General features: G+C 43.1%; 1 long non-coding RNA gene across 3 annotated transcripts in view; it reads right to left on the reverse strand.

The window, feature by feature from the left end:
* The window catches only part of LOC102092664 (uncharacterized), a 42,171-nt gene extending 24,551 nt beyond the window's left edge, over window positions 1-17,620 (reverse strand). Inside the window, exons 1-4 of one of the 3 annotated variants that reach the window (XR_272318.3) lie at window positions 17,539-17,620; window positions 17,338-17,392; window positions 16,222-16,319; window positions 11,742-11,846 (exon numbers count right to left, since the gene is read on the reverse strand). This is a non-coding gene — a long non-coding RNA (uncharacterized LOC102092664). The other 2 variants (XR_010471480.1, XR_002421527.2) reach the window with 2 other exon arrangements.
* Between the last annotated feature and the right edge of the window lie 1,457 nt (window positions 17,621-19,077).

The raw sequence follows: 19,077 nt of genomic DNA on the forward strand, positions 1-19,077 counted from the left end.
ACTTCAACTTCTATATTGAAAGAGACAAGTTAACTCCCTGTACATATCCTAACTGGAATTAAGATCATATGCAGCCTATCCAGAAATTTGGTTTATCTTTCAAGAACTGTGATTTCCAAGCCACAAGATTTCTTGGTTTTGTACTCAGGTTCTTGGCTGTTACGGGCAGGATCAGGTACAGAATGTTGCAATCTCCTGTACTGATGGTCCCAGGGACATGCTACATGAATGACTGAAGAGCTGGAGTCATGTATCTGAAATGAACTCAGGTGCAAAGAGGAGAGTATTCCAGCTCTGGTCGTCTCTGGCTGCTCTGGGAGTTGTTACAGCACATTTTGTTTGAGTTAAGACTGCTGACACTAGCTTCCATTGCAAGATTTCAGTTCCCCTGCAGAGCTTGATTTACTTATCTCATTTTTTAAAATCTTTTTTAAAAAATGTCTGAAGAGTAAAAAATGTATACTAAAGCAATTGCAATCAGCTCTTGCTGTCTATCTATATATCTTTATCTATTCACTGATGTCTTTTTTGCATACATCTCTAAGTAACAGATGGTGCATGCAGGGCAATGAGTGAACACCTCCAGTCAGATTCTAAAAAGGTTTAGAGGTAAAAAAATCACATATAAGCAAGCTGGTTTTGATCTAATGACAAAGGTCTCAATGAAACAGAGCAGACAGTCTGGACAAACTGTCTGTACTGTGCTTGTTGTTCTTCATCCCTCCTGATCCAACCCAGACATCCAGCAGCTCAGCAGCACAAACCTTGGTCTGTGGTGCACCTCCCCAGACAAGCTGCTGTGGAAGCTACAGTGGGTAACCCACTGGCTTCAGTCAGATTTGTGGTGAGTCTATTCCACGAGTTATATGCAAAGTCTTTGGAATCTCTGGCTTTCTGGATTTCTTCAGAGTCCCTTCCTTCACACTATAAACAAAGACAAACACTGTAAAAAAGATTTACTGGAACAACAGTATCTATCTGCTGCCACATCGCCACAAATCCACATTTGATAGGTTGAGATTAAGCAGGTGGCCAGACAAGATAGCAAATGCAGCAGACATAGCTGCAGCATAAATAAAAACAGTGTGCAAAGGTACTTAATGAGAAATGTGCTTGTTTCTCAAAATCCCTCAAGTTCTCCTGAGAAGAAGAGGGGTCTTTCCAGCTGCATTCCTCCTAACCCTACAACTGCCTTGCTACCCAGCCTTTTCTCACCCCCAAACAGTTAGACTGGCTTAAAAAAAAAACCAAACCAAAACAAAAGGTTGCTTTCTTTTCAAACTCAATTTCTTGGTTTGTTGTTTTTGTTTTTGTTTGTTTTTTTTGTTTTTGTTTTTGTTTTTGTTTTTTTCCCCTAGGAAAATCAGAAATGTGTCTGTTGAGAAAAAAAAAAAAAAAGAAATGAGAAAATAACCCTCAACTGTTCAGGTAACCTTTTGTTTCCACAGCTATGCTCTCATTAAATCATCAGCTATCACAAGAAAATGGAAGCAAGATAAAATCTGGCAACATCGAGATGTCACATTAAATCACAGCCAGCAGAAGAAGGCTGGACAGGGCAGCTGCAAGTGACTCCTTGGAGGGTCCCCACGTTGGGTGAATCTACTCTCCATTTGGGGTGATGCGTTACATGCTGGGGATCAATGGCACTGCAGAAGCGAGGGGAAGGACATGCTGCAATCTCTGTCAAACCCTGTGGCTCAAACCCCTTTCTTGCCAATGTCAGTGAGGACACTGCAGAGCAAGAGGAGAAATCCTCTCTTCTTGCAGACTACATGCAGTGGTTTTCAGCAGAGCTGGCTTGGCCCCATCTCCTGTGTGAATGGTAACAGCGAAACAGGTTTAGAGACAAGCTCGTCTGTCCAGAAATTATGGGGAGAACGGAGCAGGCAAGTTTTCCTATCTGTCACCCATTATATTTCTGCTCTGTTGCCAGAGGAGTACATTTCTTATGCAGCATAACATGACAATAAAAAACACCAAAACCAAAACATTTAAAGCCTTGGGGAAAAAATGCACTGGTGCTCAGACCAGGTTTTGCTCTGCTGCTAGAAAGGCCCTGAGGAAAAGATGCTTATTTTTACATCTGTGTCTCAGGTGGGAGGCTAAGTCACTGCTCCAAGGCAAGCACACCACCAAGGCCACAACCTCTCCATCTGCACGTGGCGTACTCCACCTTGGTTGCAGCCAAGGTGATACCTGTATCTCTAACAGTGGGGTTTTCCTTCTCCTCATGGGGTAACTGCATGTGGATGCCAAGCATTGCTCATCACTACCGGTTTAAAGCCCATGTTTGTGTGAGGTTTTCACTCTATCTGGTGAAAAGAAATGGTGGGGGGCTATGGAGCTGTCAGAGAGAGGCCACTTCACAACATCTTTGGTGGCTGCTGACTCAGGTGGAGTTAGGTTACTGCATATCATTGCCTCTTCAAAGTCCCTGGCTCACTATTTCTCATTTTTTTGTTTCTTGGGACATCATTTTCACCCTCATTGCCATTGCACTGCCCTCTACACTGTACACTCTCTACCACAGAACCATGGGATGCTGTCTTCCATAGCAAACTTTGCCTTCAGGCCACCAAAGTGCTAAACCCTTAATGTGCTCACAGACTGGCTGTGCCTTTCCATCCCTGAGGGCAAATTTATATTAAGGTCCAGAACCCACCCCCTTGGGCCATTCCAAAGGCCATTAAAATTAGTGGAAATGCATGTTGTGGGCAGTGATAGGATCAGGTGGGCAACATCTTCATAATTGAAGGGACTTAAAACCATCACAACCAGTTCATCAGAGGTAGGAACTCTTTAGCAGGCAACTGACTTTTGGGATGCTGCCAGCCTGACCTTCAAATAGCATTCCTAATTCCCAGTGTGCCAGCAAGGACAATTTGTGTTTGGCACAACTGAAATGAGTCTCAGGAGCATCAGTCATGGTCAGCACCCGAAGTTTGGAGCTGGTAGAACTCAGAGGTTGAATTCATCCCCAAAGCTTTGTCTCCAAATGTTGGTGGAAATGCTTTGCTGCATATAAGTGAAATCTTTTTGCTGGAAGCCCTTGTGGTTACCCCTGCTGCTTTACTGAACACACATTGTTACTATTTTTGAGAAACAGCATCTCACCAAGTTCTTCCCTTAGTCTAAGAATAGGAGGTTTTAGGAGAAATAGCTTTACTGCAGAGTGGCCTTGATGCAAAAACTCTAACTGTCCCTGCTCAAGACAGAGGGTTGTGAAAAAATACATACTTTTGACAATTTTACTGTAATTTATTGTGAGTGTGAAATAAAATAGGGAGATTTTTGTGGTTTGACTCACATTTCTGCACTTATATATGGTAATTAAATGTTAAAAATGCCAATTAAAACCAAACTTTGGCAAGAGATTAGTCAAGATATGTGCACTTGAATCTTTTAGGGGCTTGAGGGGGCATTCCTTTGACATTTGCTTTTTAAAAAAGCCTAAAAATATGACACTTCAAAAGCAGCTGCTTTGTGTGGTCACAAAGTGGTTTCCATATGCAGAGTTCATGTCAGATACACAAACGTATGTGATCAAATAACCATAACTATTGGTAAAAGGTTAAATAACTATTTGCATAGTGCCTTCTCAAGGCTGGTGGATGTCCGTTAGTGCTCTAGTTTGTAAGGAAAAATTAAAGACAGAAGATGAACCTCACCAGTAATAAACGCCCATATCTAGTGCAGTGTGCTAGGGAATGAACTAGTGTTGGTGCCATGAAAAAAGAACAAGCAAACTTGTACACCTGTCTGGATTTTATGGCCTTTTGTACCTATTTCTGTGAATGCAATTGGGCTTTGACCTGGTTGCTTAACTTTTCTGTATCTCATCTTCCTCATTTGCAGACTGGGGATAACTGTGTCTATGTGCTGTCCAATATAACAAAGCAAAGTGCTCCAGGAGCGCACAGAATCATTATAGGAAAGGGTTGTTCATTGTCATACATAAAAATTGCCTGATTAGCTAGCACTGTTGTGAAAGACAGGAAGGCAAAGTGCTCAGATAGAGTCAGCACTCATCAAGCTTTTTGTTATTGCAAAATATTGCTTAAAAATAAGCTGAAGGTTGAGATGTGTTGTTGCAGGAAAGGGTTGTACCCAGCCTGCTGTGCTTTGTTTCTGTCCTGTAGGCCTTTGCTCTCTCAGTAGGCAGCAGCCCCAGCTATGATAAATCTTCACTCCTGCCAGAAGGCTCTTTCCAGAGATGGTCCCACACCTGCCTTGGGGACCACTCAGCTGCTGGGCTGTAACAGTTCCTCCTGTTAGAAAAAATGCAGCCTCTGAGAGCAAAACCATCTGCTCTGAGAAAAGCCCTGCAGGAAAGCCAGGCAAGTGTGAGGTCTCATGGGAACTGGGAGCGTTAGTGCAATATACAGTCATCGCTTGAGACAATTAAGAAATCTGCTCACAGGAGAAGCAACGGTAAACACAGTGTTGTGTGCTACCCAGTGTTTATCATAGAGATTTTGAATTTAAAAGATAAATGAACATGTAGTCTGTGAGCAGCAGTCAGAAAGCAGGCACGGAGCTGAGTCCGATCAGGATGCGGGTCTGGTTTCACCAGGGACAAGGAGACTTTTCTTGCTTGTGCCAATGCATTTATGCACTTTGTCGCTGAGATCTCTTTGCTTTGATGCCTTTGCTAGCTGCCCCTTCCTCTGCTCAGCAGCCTATCCAAATGTGGAGGTATCCTCAGTTCAGCTCCTTTTAACCCCAGCTTGTCCTTTGCTCCAAACCCCCTTGCTTTCAAGTGTGCAGTGCTTTCTGGCCCCTGAGGTAGTGGTACCTGGGTACCCTCCCTCTCCCTGTCCCAGGGGCTTACATCTTGCTTTCTCAGAGACACAGTACAGGGTGAGCTGGATCTCCTTTCCAAAAACGAAGCATGTAAGCAGCCAGGTGTTCTCTCTGGTGACTTGGGGAGTTTGTGACTGCAGAGGGTGTTTGCCTCTTTCTGCTGGGCGTGGGCAGATGTATGATTTTGTGTCCCTTTCCTAGTTCTGGATCTGCATGGCCCAAAGTTGTTAAGTATAATCTCTCCAGAAGGCCCCAAATTCTTGAGTCACACACATATTGTGATGCCATTTCCCCCAAGTCAGCAGAGGTTATGCCAGCACTGGGAGGTGGCAGGCTGGTGGACATGTCCTCCATCTATGCTTCTACATTGCATTTAGGACGAGCTGAGGTCTGATGGCACAGACACAGCCTCAGAGAACCTGTGGCAGCTGGCAGGGGAAAACTTATGCCTTCCCAACCAGCCTTGCCACTAAGAAGTTCCCAGTCTGGACTGGTCTGCAATTGATGGTGAGGGAATCAACCAGATTGGTGCACTTCAGGAAAAAAATGGCAAATAACTAGACATCTGCACTAGAACCATGCCTAGTAGATTTATATCTAATATCAATGTTGATATAAAAATGAAATATCAGATATAATCAGCACAGTGACAGCAGACATCTCCAGAAATCAGAGTGAAAGGAGGAGTGTAGGGGTAGGAAGAAAGAAAACCATTCTTTGTCAAATAGGATTCAGACATTTCCTTAATTAAAAGAGGAATACAACCTGAATATCCAATCATGGACATTAGCACTCAGACGAACACACTTCTGAAGAAGATAATAAACAGATAAAGATGTAATTGCCCCCAAGCATTTTTAGTGCACGTCTTCATTGCACTAAAGCTCAGAGGATTTGATGGAGAATTTTTGTGGCGGTGCTTATGAGGAATGTGTTGCAGTGCTCAAGGGAGGATTTTTCCATTCACTTCTCTGCCACTCTGGTGGTAAGCACCAAAGAGGCACATCTTTTCCTACAAATATTTTTTGTTTGTTGGTTTTGGTGATGGTAGTGCTGCACCAGCAGTGCCTTTTCAAGGTGGCGTTCTGAAGGCTGTCTCTCTCCTGGCTGAGCCATCAAAGCTTCCTCAGAAGACAGAAATTGCCATAACCAGCTGGAGGGCACATTCAGTTTTCCCACATCCCCGTATCTGGCAGTCCCCTCCATGGACTACTTAGGAGTAATACAGCAGTAATCTTGTGGAAGGCAATTACAAACTGCCCTGCTTCACATTTCCTGTTCATTGCTTTTTGAAAATTGCTATGGAAGGAGGCTTCCCACCTTCTTCAAAATTCCCTGTTTCTTTATAACACTTACTTTCACCTTTTGGCAAAGAGTTTCACAGGCCATGAGCCCATTCTTTAGGAAAGCACTTTCATTTTCCCTTTGTACTTGTCGGTTCATCACTCATGTGGGACCAGATGCTGAGCTTGGAGAAAGCAGTTTAAAGCTTGTCCAAACTAAAATCTTCTTTTAAAACTCACACTATCAGGTCTTGTCAGCAGCTCCAGGCATCACCAGAGCATATTGAAAAGCAATTTGTGACATCTGCGTTCAGCAATTTAAGTCTGGGTCTTGCCACAAACAGCTTAAACTGGAAGAGCATTAAAAGGTTAAAAGGACAAAGCTTCACAGAGTAAGTTCTCCCCGGGGATCCAATATTAGCTGGTTGCATGGTCCTGGAGATAGAGGGAGGTTAAGGAACAATTGCAGACATACCACTGAGTGTGGCTCAGCAAGTCACTCTCCCGCTGCTATCGTAACTGGGCAAGGAAGAAGCTGAATATCAAGAAAGACCACCACTTCATCTTAGCTGAACGTCTTCACCATTCCTAAGCAATTTAATTGACTTTTCTTGTAAATGGCGAGGATGGTGAAAGTGCATGGAGGAGGCAACTCTTTACTAAGCACAGAGGGCCGAGCTTCCATGCCATCTCTGTGGAAAAACACTATTGCCATGCAAAATTTGGCCACAAATAGCCATGCAGAAAATGAGAAGCAGGAGACACAGCACCTGTGCAGTGGTGGAGAGGAGCCCTCTCCTCTTGCCCCTTCCTTCTTCCTGCTCCAGACATGTTTCCCTAGACGCCCTCACTCAGGCATTTGGGTGTGGGGCTGGAGCTACACCAGCTGCCCATCAGCCATATCCTCCTGAGTGACACATGGAGATCAGTGCTTCCCTCCAAGCGTCCCATCCTGGCCTAGGCAGGTTCTCCATCCCGTCCTTCCCACCTACCTCAGCATCCACTTGGTCCTGACACCCTGCAGTCTCAGCAGGACAACCTGCATTCTCAGCAGCGCTCCCTGCAGTGGAGCAGGGACAAGGGGAAAGCAGGCACCCTTTCCCTGGCAACTGTGCCTGGAGGAGTGAAGGAGGCCTTGCCTGGTTGTGGGGTGGTGATGGGAAACTTCATGCCTGGGATCCCTCACACATAGGGGCAAAGGAAATCAGACACAGTTCGTTTTGCTCTTTTCCTCTTTTCTGTGGTACTGCCACTGCTGAGCACTCTAAATATTTTCAAAGGTTTTTAAATCAGAGTTTACAGACTAGGCTATGATCTTAATGTATAATATTTAACACAACTATATCAGTTAAAATTCTGTTGCTATAATTCTGAATTGAAATGTTCTTCTGCATTTAAATCAAAGCCAGCTCTTTTCTCTGGCACACAGGAACTAGAAAAGCAGGAAAGAAGACAACTCTGTCTTAATTCTCCAAGCTAAAAAAAAGCCCACTCAACACTCCTAAAATAAAAGAAACTTAATCAGTCAGAGGAAAAGGGATTTGATTTTAAAAGCTTATCTGTGCCATTTGTAATACAGGTAAACAATTTACTTAAATATGAGTATAAGTCATATTATTTGCATCCATATAATTGAAAACAGTTTGATCTCTACTATGTTACCTGTAATTGTTTTACATACACAGGCTACGTATAACCACATGGTAATAAACAGAAAACAAACTAAAGGAAAATTAGCATGGGCTTGGAGTTTTCCTTCTGAAAGACGAATTTTTAGTCCCTCTGCAAAACCTAGGTTTATGCCACATGTGGTAAAATCCTCACTTGTTTACTAGCAGTTACTGTTAGGAGATAAAAACAAAGAGCACAGGATAATAGCCATAAAAAAGATTCCATGTCCACCAACTGTCACCAGAGATGAGCAAAAAGATCCCTACACAAGAGCCAGTAAGGCATGCGGGACCACTTTGGATTTCTTCTCATTCCAGATATAATTTGTTCCACATGCTGTTTGCCCACTGATTCTTCTAAACCACGTCTTGGCCAGAGGGCACGTGATGACAAGTCATGGAAGAAGCAGAATAATTTTGCAGCTTGTCTTGGCTGTACCGAATATGCCCTCATCCTTGGAACAAGTAAAATGCTTCGTGCCATTAACAAACAGTGGCGAGTCCAGTGAGCCTTTCTTCCCGGGCAGGGACTGAAAAGATCCACCAGTACTATAAACAACAGCGAGTTATGGAATGGGTTCAGTGCATTGACATTCTCAGTGGAGATAACAAGGTATGGCCTGCCTTTCTGAGGAGGAGATGTGCAAGTATACTTTACTTTGGATGGGTGGCAGGGGACAGGGTGATCCATAACCAGTATCTTAGGCATCTTCCTTTACTGCCTTCTTGGGAGCTGACCTTGGAGCAACAACAGTGCCTTCATATGTCTCCAGATTGCAAAACCATCCACAGGCTTCTCCAGCAAATTCCTTGTCCTACATGTCAATGGGGTGTCACTTGCTAAAGATACACTCTGGGAAGTAGCTTGCGCAGTTGATGAGTATGGCAAGTTTTACCTCTTTCTGTGGAAATTACACAATTGCGGTGGGTACCAAAGCTTCACAGTGAGTAACATCTAAGTAACACCACCACGAAAATGCATAAATTATAGTTCATGCTGCACAAACCCAGTCTTTTATAAATAGATATGAGGAAAGCTCCCTTTTTTGTAAATTGCCCTTACTCTGGAATATGCAAACCATATACCTCTGTCTCCATTGTCTCCCTTGGAGAGTAGAAAAGCTATGTGCTTCCTTGGTAATAACTTCTCTGCTTCTCTGGATGCCACTGAAGGAAAAACCCAAGATTTCACATGTCCAGGGTCTGTGCAGTGGAAGTGAAAGGCTAAGGAAACACGGTGAGAAATGTGACAGAGGCTGCATGGCTCCACTGCCCATGTATGTGTCCCTGCATGCACTGTATGGAAAGGGCAGTACAAACAATGGGACTGAGCTTGAGCATGGACTCAACAGCAGCTGACTAAATGTGCGCGGATTTGCGTCAGTGTGTTATTTTTGCTGTTGGACACTGCTGAATTTATTTGACCTGGAAGTCACCGATCGTCTCCCCAGCTGGGAACAGAACAGCAGTGCATGGTCTGATCTGTATAAAAATCTAAGCAACAATGGCTGAGAGAAAGAGAGGAATTTGTTGAGGTATATTTATGTGTCTGTGTCAAAATACCAAGTCTACAAAATCACTGGATTGTTATACCAGTATGATATGTCTCTGTAGCTAAAGATGAATAGAAACAGAGATGAAAAAAATGCCTTTTGTGCCATTTAGGTCATCTTATTCATCTCCATGACAGTGTATGGCCATTTTCTGCAACTCATTTCCTGATTTTGGCTAGTTTTTTGATGTCCCAAGAAATAAAACTTCCCCCCTTCCCATGAAAAGTTCATTCATAGACCACGTTACCTGGATTTGTGGGGTGTTTTTTTTTTTTTGGAAGTTCAGTAAAAATTTTAAACTCCCTCATTTCACCTCAGTGCTAATAGACACATCATTCTTAACCTTGCTAAATGTGTGAATCTTTTAAAAATCTGCACATAACCAGCCCTGTACCAGTTTGGTTCTTTAATTACTCTTTAAAGTGACAGAATTATTTTGTCCTGCTTGAATTCTATCATTTTTTGCCTGGTAATACAGTACAACAGTTCCTGAAACCCCAGACACCAGCTACTCTGCGGGTTTGTTTCCCATGATAAGTCAGCATCTGTGATTGCCTCTTGGCTGGCTAAAGAGTCTAGAATATCTTAGATTTCATTTGAGTTCATCAGGGTCTACTTTTAGGGAAAACTAAAATAATCCAGCTCTTCCAAGTGTTAGAATCCAGCCATTTACTGATACGAACTTTCTACTCAGTTATACGTCCTTGTTCAGCTATTTGACATGCACATTTCCCTTCCTGTCTCCAAAGCTGTGAGTACATCAGAGGTTGTCCAAAGGAGTGAACTAACTCAGTGCCGTATGCCCACGACACCTGAACTTACCACAGCCTTAACTCCCAATCTTCATCTTTCAATTTATTTCCCTGGAAGGGCTTGTCAGTGCACTGAAATCCAGACGCAGTCATCCAGAATCCAGCTGTGCTGCTTCTGGGAATAATTAATTTAAAAAATATTTCTATCCTAAAATCTAGTAAAATTTGTTCCTTTTTCAAAGTTTTCTCCTTATCAGGTTGCGATTGACAATTTGGAGTTGGCATATCAGTATTTCCTTGCATGTGCCAGTATCAGAGGGAAAGTACATGCTCCTGTATTCAAATAAGAGACGTTTTCCGTATGTGCACTCTCTACTCCATCCTTCCTCATGACCATACATTGAGATATTACGCAGGAAAGGTTGCAACGTTTTGTAGCGTATGTCTGCGCAAGTGAGAAGCATGTCTCACACCTGCTTCTTGGCTTTGGGACTTTATTCCTCAGAACCTTCTTCCAGCCTGGCTGACTTGTGGTGATGCAGGGTTCGAATGGTAAGCCAGGGCAGTACAGAAAGCCTTTTCCTGCCTGGGGTGGCAAGTTACGTGAAAACCTGTGGTCCGTTTTTTGATCTCGTGCTGACGGGTAAGGGATGCTCTGTGAGAGGTAATGGCCAGGGTCCTTCAAAACAAGGCTGGCAAACCACTTCCAAACAAGGCTGACAGTTATTCACATGGAAAACTGCTTATGACTTATTTTCTCATTTGAAATTCAGAAAGCTGGTCTGAAATAGAGACTGCTTTCCTCTAAATAACATAAGCAGTGCTGGAGCAGGATTACATCTGTCACAGATAAAAATCCTCTATTTATGCCTTATTGTAATCCATTCACTGGTTTATGGTCCTTGTATCCTTCAGGGAGTGTTGGAAACCAACACGGTGTTTCTGAGTGCTACATTTTGCATTCAGATCTCCGGTTCTCTTGACGGATGTGTACAATCACACACAGCAGTCAGACAACTCCCTCTTGACTCTGTATCGCAGGAAGAGCAAGAGGGCAAATTATTTCAGCTGAGGTCAGCATCAACTTAAGCTTAAAATAACTCTCTCCAGATCCACCTGTTTCAGACAGAAGCATGAGAATGAGTGGTGGTCTTCAGTGAATTCCAGCCACTTCTCTATTTCACATCCCTTTTGGGGTTCTGTGATCATATATATATACAACACACATGTACTCCGTTAAGCAAAGAAGACTTCAATCAGCCTGATAAATGAAAAAAATACCCTCACTCTGCAAGTGCAAAGTAATGGGTTAGTAAACACTTATTTCCCACATGTATTAGCATTGAATATGTGAACACAGGCATGTTCCTGGATGCTTTTGGGAAAATATTATAAATTTATTGAAAACAATCCATTAATAAAAGAGACTGTTGATTGCATTCATGTTAAATTAAACAAAGTTTCTGAGAAGATAACCTTTAAACGAGAGGGTTTCCAGTTTCTTTTAGTTTCAATAGCTGAGAGTATCTGCTTCCTTCTTCCCTATCTTTCTGTATCAAAATTACCTTATTGTTTCATTCCTTATAATGGACCATTCTTACTAAAGTTAAGTGGTTCCAAAGAAATGCAATGAATCACTGACCCTCTTTCCTTAATGCCTCATGGTCCGAGACCTACCTGTCCTCCAGGGTAGGGATTTATTTTCTTTCACTATGTTCTACCCAACTTCAGGTTGGATGTCTTCTGGTCTCGCTGTATCTTGCTGAAGATGTTGAGGTACATCTGGCAACAGAATCATGTTTTTGTCAGTCCCAGTTATCGATACTGGTGTGTACTGGCTGATTTCTCCCAAGCCCTTCTCAACTGTTTCTCAGATAAAGTCACATTAGGTTTAAGCAGAGCTTCTCAGAAGGGAACAGGAACAGGACTCTGTGCTTGAAACCATCATAATTCTTGAAATAACCCTTAGTAGTGTAAAGCTGTTCTCCTTTATATCCACTTAAACTAAGGTTTAAACTCTCAAGAACTGGGAGATTTTCCCTGAGTAACCACAAAGCTGCTTATAGCTGGAGGCCAAAGCTGAGGGGAGGTACCATCATGTTAATCTCAAGCAGCTTTGATATTTTTGTTGGCTGTGTCCTCAGAAAATAATGGTGTTAGCAGCTCTGGCTTAAAATACAGAGAGCTGCGGCTCCCTCACAGCAGGTAAACAATCTGTGCAATTGGGCACAAATGCTGATAACAAGGCCTCCTTCCAATTAGGAAGCAACAAAACAAACTGCATCAGCAAAAATTCCTGTGAGGATATTCCTTAAGGGTTCTTTGTGCTTTTTAAAAAACACAAACATTTTTACCATGCAATACCCCCAAGTTCATCAGCTGCTAACAGGAATACTTAAGCACAGCTTCTTTGTAAAACTGCACAGAAAATATTGCCTAGTGCTGCTGCAGCTAAACCTTGGGGTCAGAGCCAGAGGGACACATTTACACAGGAGAGGCACAAGATGCACATGCACAGACACAGAATTGCAGCCCCTCTGTGCAAAGGGAGTTTGCTAGGGTAAGCTGAAACATCTGTGTAGATGTGTTAATTTTCAGAAAGCTGCTTGAATGGAATGTACTTGAAAAACAGATGTGTTTTGAGAGCAGCCACAACAAATATCAGATGTGGGTGACATGGGTCTGAAACTGCATCATCAGAAACATCCCATCCTTGGTCCCCTTCTGCCTGAATATGGAGGACTGGTTTCTAATGCTGCAGAAAGACAGGAGTGTTCCTAGAGATATGCAGAACACAAATTTTGCAGATTGTTTTTCATCAGTTCCCCAGCACAGACAATTACATTGTTTGACTGTCTCAGCAATTTATTACATTGCCAGAGCTGCTTGGCCCACAGGTGAGCCTCCTGATGATGGCGTATCCTGTGGGTCTGTGATCTCCATCTTCCCTAAGGCCCAATTCACTGTCATTGGCAGCATGTCTATTCAGTGCACATACAAAACAGCTGGATTTCAACCTTGGACTGGAGTGGTAAGGATGGAATGAAGGGAACCAAGGAGGACCTAAGACCGTGAATTACTGGACTCATGACTGTATTTGAGGCTTATTCCTGATCTCTGGAAGGTCATCTGTGAGTGACATTGATGACTCTTGGATGAATTACTGAGGAACAATTTCTTGAGGTAAGACAGGGTTCAGGGGATAAAACACATCATAAAACAAAGGCAAAAAAAGAAACCCAAGAGACAAGTTTATAAGAGGACACATTACTTGATGTCAGCATTGGTAACACTAGAAAATACCCTTTTTTTTGCAATGTGCAAACATGGCCACTTTTTCATTGCCTGAAGAAGTGTTACCACTGCTCACCTGGATGCAAAGGGCACTTCCAGAAGAAGCACAGCTCCTTCTGAGGCCAGAGACACCTGGAGAGGTTAGAGTGGGAGCACGAGAGGGGCCTTAGCACAGCAACCTGACAAAATGACCTCACACACCCTCAGTACAATCGACCCAGAGACTTCCAGACCAGAGATTTCGTGGTGGGCTAGGAAGAAGCAGTTTTATTAGCAGAGAGTAACAGCACTGCCTCTGGGAGACTGGAGTTCAGTGGCAGTGAACAGAGCTTGCCAAAAGTAGTATTTAACAGCCAGTTTGGCTGTCATCTTGACAGCCATTTCTATCAAACTGGGCTGAATCATCTCCAGCACAGCTCTGTCTAGGCAAGAGACATAAGATTTATAACAGCCTCTTGGAACTGTTTTGTAAGTGCTTTGTAAATGGCTCCTTTGATTTGCACATAACCTTCTACAGTGGAGATACTTAGCATCATTCAAGTGATGTAGCTGTCTGTGAACTGGGTAAATATGAACTAATCTCCTGGTGGTGAAGGCCTTTACTGCAGCTCACAGTAGGAATGATCCCTTCAATTACTGTAACGATTCATGATTATGTTGAAAGTTGATAGCTCAGCATGCCTGTATCTATGCCAAAAGCCTGCATGAGACCTCTGGACAGTAGCCCAGGTGGGGAAGGAAAACTATGGTTGGTCTGACTAAGAGATCCAGCCAAGTCCCCAGGATTAGTTGCAACCCAGATGTCACTGTAAGGTAGTTCAGGGTGAACACTCGTGTTTAGATATGGGTATGAGGCCTAGACACCTCTGCGATGTTCAAATGACTGCTGCACAATATTAGAGAGGGCTGGATTGAGTGGGAACCATTCTGTACCAGCAAGATCTGCCCTCATGCAAACAGTGTGGCCATGTTTTCTTCACAGAGTAATTAGCAGGCCCATAACCTTTAATAGTGAAGCAGCAAGCAGAAAGAGAGTTCATTTGTATTTTCTTCAGGGAGTTTTCCCTTCTGCGAGAAAGCCCGTGTGTAAGTGCAGAGCCCTTAAATCTTTCAGGGATGGGATTAAAATTCCTTTTAAATATGGGGTTTATCACCAAGATCACCTCAGAAGCTTGGTTTTTCCCGTGTATGGACAGGGTATCAGATGGGCAAATGGTTGCAATTTATTTCAAGACTGGTATTTACAGGCTTCAATGCTAACATAGAGGGTGTCAAAGGTGTTCCACAACCAGTAAGAATTATTTTAATGGTCCCTCTCCTGAGGAATTCTTAAATCTAATGAAAAGGTAATAATGTGAAAACAGAAAAAGAAATAAATGGGTTTAAGCGGTGGAAGGCTGAGAAGAAGTGTTTTGTTAAAGAGAAGATGAAAGGCAATCAGATATATGTCTGAGATCTGACTGCTGAAAACCCTACTAGTCTTTGCAGGTTTTATGAAAGTGGGCAGTTGTATAAAGTGAAATACTAGACATATTTCTAACAGCACAAACAAAGTCAAGGGCAAAGTTAAGAAAAACACCCTTGTTTTTTTGATCTTCACCAAAGAGGCAGGGAACAAGAGCAGTCCCTGGATGGAAGGATCCAGGACAACAAAAGCACATAGAAGGACAGGGAAACAAAAGGGTGCACGTCCAGAGCCTACAGCAAGAAGCGTTAGCCTACTGCAAGAAAAGAAAGAATCAAAATCTGTAAAAGGCTTTACTGAATAGGACGAAACAGATGCACCATCAGGAGTTAATAATGAAGATCGTTGCAAACACATTTCATACTGTTGAGGATCTCTGCAGTTTCCTTTGATTAAAAAAAGAGCTCTTTGGTGGAGCAGCCCAGAATATTTCTGTTGAAAAATATTCAGTCATAAAAAATATTCTTTTAATGAAAGTATTTAGATTTTTGTGTGTGTGTGTGTGTGTGTGTGTGCATATGCATGCCTGTGCATATTTGGACTGACATGGGTGAAATTCTCCAGGAAACAAAGAATAGTTTTTGAACTGATCTACTTTTCAACACTAGTGCTGATTTTACAGACTTTTGTTGCTTTTCAAAGATTCTTCTTGTACAAGCCGATGTACAAGTCATAACAGTTCTGCACTTTTAAAGAGGTGTTCTTGTGTGCTATGAGGATTGTTTATATCCTATTGAAGATTTTTGTTTTTTTAAATTGAGAATACTAGAAGAAAGGTACACAAGAGTTAAAAACTGACTGTTTTGACTTTCACACAGGTCTTTGTGCCTGAAAGTTGCCAGAGATACAATTGTTATGAAAGAAAAGAGGAAGCACCTTATCTGTTGCCCTTGGAAATTTCCACTGATCCATACATAGCTATTTCTAATTGCACATGCTGCAGTCATGCAATGGAAATATGAGTTCTCTCTTTTTCACCATAATAATGGCAAGTGAATGACATGACTGAAAACTAAGAGTGAGAGTCTTGGTATAACCATGATAGCACAAGGACATGGGTAAGACAAGGTGTTTATTTAGAGCTGCCTACACAAATAAGTGCCCCTGGGTTGCGCTCATGTCCTCCCCTGAGCTTTTTTCTGAGAACCATCCTTCTGCAGCAAAGGGGCATTTAGGAGTGGTGGGAGCTGGGAGCCTCACTACTCTCTGTAACTCTGAGACTTTCCCCCACAGGCTGGCTTTTATTAGACTAAATGGCATGGCTGGAAAAGATTAGACAAGGTTTCTGGCACATAGCACCTTTGCTAGGTCTGAAACACAGCAGCTGACTTCAGAGCTAAGAGTAAACCAAAACCAGTTGCTCAGAACTTGGTTCCTCTGTGTACATTGCTCCCTTACCATAACATTGCTTTCAGCCACTTCCTCTAGCTGAAGTCAGCTGGCATGATACCGAAGCCTGAAATACTTGCCTGAAAGAGTCTGTTCAAGTGTGGCACCTGGGAGAGAATAAGAACAATAAACAAGCCAAATTCAATGCAAACTTAATTGGTACCAATAGTGATCTCAGCTATAGGCACGGCACTGGGAAGGAGCAAGAGAAAACTCAGTGTATAACTACTTAGAAACTAAGTGTATAAGTGCTTTGTCATGTATTATACATCATTCACTCTATTTATATATATTTTGAAGGGGACATCCCTGCAGTAAGTAAAATGATGCTGGAGCGTCTGGTACTGAGGGGATGCTTCTCTCAATTAACAACAGGGCCAGGATGGCTCAGCAGTCCAGCACTCTGCCTCTCTAAAAGCAAAGCCCAAACTGTCTCAGCATCCTCAAGCCTTCCCCTTTCCTAATGGGTTCCTGGGCCTTCAGTTTTCCCCACACTTCCCCAATTAAAATGTTCCAGCCCTGGACGTGGAAAGCTGTGCACAGCTGCATGCCTGGCTTTCCAGCCCGTCACTGTGACAAGTGGAGCTGCTGGCCAAAACCTTGGAAAAAGATTTTTAATTTAGATTTTTGGACAAGTTGTGGCCTATTTTAAGCCTTTAAAAACACTCTGGATCTCATGCGGAACTCCATTGCCTTGATCTGAACCAGCAGCAGCAGCACTACCCAGCTTCTCAGCAGCAGCTCCTAATAAAAGCAGGGGGAGAGAAGATGGGGTCCTGCCCATTGTTTTACTGTTTGCACAGAGGATAAGGTAACTTCAAGTTTTGTTACAGGGTCTCAGCAGAGACAGATGCTCTGCTGTTTTGTCAGTTTAATGGGAATTTAATGTATCTTTTTCTTCTCTCCAGATGTGTTAACAGATATGGAGATCTGCAGCTTTATAACTGGATCCCTGAAAAAATGTGCAAAGAAGATAAGGGTGCAAAGAGCTTTCCCTTGTCCTCTCCAGAACATGTCACAGGCTGTCCCAACCCCGAGGGTGTCCATGTTACCTACCCTGCTGCCCTATGGGACCTGATGGCGAGACTAGGGGGTGACTGCCCAGGCCCGGCTGCCCCCACTTACCAGCTGAGTCCTGGCAAAGGAGCAGGTTCCCTTCTCCAGAGGTCTGTGAGCAGCCCTGTTTTCAGGCATCACGACATTGTTATCAACCCTCTTCCAGCAATCCCTGGCATTTTGCACTAAGTAAGGTCCCCCCTGTGTCTGGCAGGGTAAGAGGAGGCAGTGGGCAGGGAAGGAAACCACATGGGCCTGGCAGGCCCTTACCTGTGGGTCAGGATGAGTATTTCCCAGTCAGGAAGATATTTAGCTCTTCACAGGAGGAAAAGCGCTTTGCCTCGACTTTTACAGAGGGCAAGCAGACATTCAAACATTAACTTCTCTCTGTTGCCAGTGAGTGGGGTCAGAGTTTAGATCAGGAAAATAGTCTGAACATGAACTCTGCTCCTCTTCTTTCCAGCGCTATCTTTAGGGCTGAAACTTGCCTCAGCTCAAACTACAGTTCTTGGTACTTAGTTGCTCTGTGCCTTAGTTGTCTACAAATGGAAATCCTAAGATGATGGCAGTGTTGAAGGTCTGAGGCAAGTATAAAGCATCACTCCTTTGCTCTGGATGGCACTACTTATAGAGTATATTTATGCAGCAAATATGCTGGTTTGTTTAGCCATCTGCAGTTGGGCTGAGGTCTTTGGAACAGGTTAAAATGCATACAGCATTTTTCATTTTCAATTACTATTCCTCTCTTTTGCTGTTAAAAAGGCAGCATAGATCCATAGTTCAAATATGAAGGCACCTGCTGACTACCATGTAGCACTGGCCTGCAGACTGGGCTGTTCTCTGCCTTCAGGCACAGCTGTGGAGGCTGAAGCATTGCTATACTCAGTGACTTGCTTTGTGCAATGACTGAATGAAGATCGTGAATGAATTTGCAGCAGTAGTCTTATAAATTCCTTCTCAGACCTAACACTTACTAAGATTGTGTTCTTCTCAGCTGGACTTTCTTGCAGTTGTGTCTTGATGTTGGTGCATTATGTCACCCATCACTGCAGGGAAAATGACAACAGCCAATTTATGTATGTTGGAGTGAGACAGACTAGTTATAAGGTGTCCACTGTGATTCAGCATTTGCTGAACTGTTAACACATTTCTTTTCAGCTGACAGTGCTCACTGTAACTGTAAGTCTAATTGGAGTAAGATACTGGGACAAATCTGCTGTCCTGTAAAATTTGATTTTGAAATCAATGTGCAGCACAGTCAGCTCCACTGACGTTCTGATTTCTTTTTTCATCAATGTTTGTCTTTTAAATAGTGTGCTGTTTTATGTGCAGTCAAAATTAATGCAGAACAAAAAGCTAGGGAATGTGAGTCAGACAATACAGCTGCACAGCAGCCTGGAAAGCTCTGAAGATTTAGGCAAGTAAAGCAGATATCCTATGATCCTCTGACCTAACAGCTCTCCCAGTAATGAAGAAATGTGTCATGAAAGCTTTTGAAAGGAGTCAAGACTTGTGTGCTGCAGACAGCCTTGGTTAGGATCAGATTTTTACATGAATTTTCACCAGGCTGTAGCACAGCCGGATGATGCAGGGTAAGATTTCTGTTCAGTGACAGCCACTTGCCCACTCTGTCCCTGTGGGGTGGCCTGTGGCCTCTCTCCTGTGGAGCTGCTTCTGGTCTGTTTTGGGATTTGGTTAGAGGAGTGAAAATGCTGAGGCCCCAGAGTGGACATTTGGGAAAGAGAGTGGCAGGTTTGGAAGGCAGAGATGAACTCTTCAAGTCATATACAACACAAACTGATAGCTAGC

This window comes from Columba livia, chromosome 3 (assembly GCF_036013475.1).
Source record: "Columba livia isolate bColLiv1 breed racing homer chromosome 3, bColLiv1.pat.W.v2, whole genome shotgun sequence".
In the NCBI taxonomy this organism is placed as follows: domain Eukaryota; kingdom Metazoa; phylum Chordata; class Aves; order Columbiformes; family Columbidae; genus Columba; species Columba livia.